Below are 2,380 nucleotides of genomic sequence, written 5' to 3' on the forward strand. Positions count from 1 at the left end.
ACGCCTGTCGGTACCGCCACAGCAGCGACGACGGCCGCGAAAGCATCTTAACATATGCAATAGCAATTCGACATGACAACTACATTTAGTACTTCAAAGAGGTCATAAGAGAGATGTAATATTATTTAAGCAGATTTACATTTATAATAATTACTCATCGTTGAAAAATATGTAAAGGTTAAAGTAATTTTATTAATAATTATGATATAAGATAAATATCTTTACTAAAATCTGTAAGAAATTTCTATCTTTGTTACTGAATAAAAATACCTATGTATGTAAAATAAAATTTTCGATTTACTTGTAAATATATATTTGATGTTTATTAAATGTGACATAATTTTGTTAAAAGAAATTAAAAAGGAAAAAAGTCTATTATTAATAATGCAAATTATATATACTATCAATAAATTAATAATAAAAAATCAATGACTATTATTTTCATATATCAGATTATACTATACTGTTTTAAATATGAGTGTAAATGATAAAAACGTATTGATAAGTAGTAAAAAAAAGTAACTTACTATATGAGTTTCTAAGTTACCAATACACGCAAAAATATTAAAAAATAATGCAAATAATAGTCTACACCGTGGACTTATATCAGGAGAGAAAATAAATTATGGGTCTAAGAATATGCGACACCTGGAACTAAACTATCGCACGACTATTTATTCTCGCTTTGATTCCTATTAACTTATATGGAGGTGCGCCCACTACTCGATTTTTAGTTGTGTAGTCGTTTACAATGACAGCACAAGCTATCCCTTCATAGACATTTTCACTATTTTAAACTTTACTTTAGCAGTGATTGTTCTAAATTGCTATTACCAAATCTTATATCAAGAAAAGAATCCTTTTTAGCTGATATTGGGGTCTAATTAGGGTCATAGAAGTGATGAGATCCCTTCAACGGAATGCTTATTTCCATTTTCCTAGCAATTTGCCTTTAAATTCCCTAAGAGTGAATTCTCGACGAAAATGGCACGTTAAGGAAATTGGATGCTGAACACATTATCGTACACATTTGTGTATATTAATAAAAAGTATATTAACTTGGAGTATTAAACGAAAATAGAATATAAAAGATTATATTAAAAGAGAAGTATAATATCTATACTAATATTATAAAGAGGAAAGATTTGTATTTTTGTATGTATTGAAATAACTCGAAAACTACTGTTCCGATTTCAAAAATTCTTTCACCGTTAGAAAGGTAATTTATCTGTAAGTAACACAGGCTATGTTTTTTTTACTAACTTTTAATATTAGGCGAGCGAAGCCGCGAGCAAAAGAAAACAGAAAAATAAAGAGGAAAGATTTGTATTTTTGTATATATTGAAATAACTTAAAAATTCTTTCATCATTCAAAATCTACTTTATTAGTGAGTAATATATGTTTTTTAAGTTCGCGCGGGTGAAGTCGCGAGCAACAGCTAGTATATATTTTGATGACTTTTTATCATAAACAATATAAACTAAGACCTCATACTATACGAGATTTAACTGAACTTAAGCACATTAAGTAATAAATTTTGACTTGTAAGAAAGTAAATTTACAAACCTTTGTGTATTTTTGGGCGTTACATATTTGTAGTTGTATTTTCTTTGATCAACATGAATTCGTTTGTTGATAATCACCAAACAGCTTGCCCTCTTAGCTGGCTCGTTACTTTAGTCGCTAATTGTTCTCGCTTTTGTTTGAACAAGTTCTTAATTAAGGCTTTGGCCTTTACAATGACCTGACTCTTGAAGTATGCAATTTTAAAGAGCCCTCTTACACTTTAAATAAAACAAAGGATTCTAATTTGTTCAGAAATCTTAGAAAATTAGGCATCGTAACTTAAACAGTTAAATTTTGATATTGGCAACCAATAAAAAAATATATAAAGAAAATGAAATCGATCTCTTAAACAAGTGCAAGAAAATAAAATAAGTTATGTGGAAAAAACAAATGCTGTAGGTTAAGCATCGCACAACTGTTTGGTCGCGCTTTATTTCCTATGAGAGTATATGGTTACATTACTCGATTTTTGGTTGTTCAACTAAACAGTTGAATTGGCTGCGAAACAATGAACAATCGCACAACTACTGTCCGATAGTTAAGTAGAAACTAGAAAAATTCAAATTCTGAAACCTTATTTAACAAAAGGCCTAAATTAAGTCCCTTAGTCCTTACCACCCTTTTCTTATAAGGAGAGGATGGGAAGGGGAAGTGGATTTGACAGTGGAGGAGATGCATAGAAAGGGGAAATATCCTCTTTATGTGCGTCTTCTCCTCCGTCGGATATGGATAGGCAACGCATCTGCAATTGCGGATATCTATGGGCAGCGGCTTCGCCATTTTGGCGGATTTAGGTGGCTGCTTGCTCGTTTG

The sequence above is a fragment of the Papilio polytes genome, unplaced genomic scaffold (genome assembly GCF_000836215.1).
Source record: "Papilio polytes unplaced genomic scaffold, Ppol_1.0 DF824180.1, whole genome shotgun sequence".
NCBI lineage: Eukaryota > Metazoa > Arthropoda > Insecta > Lepidoptera > Papilionidae > Papilio > Papilio polytes.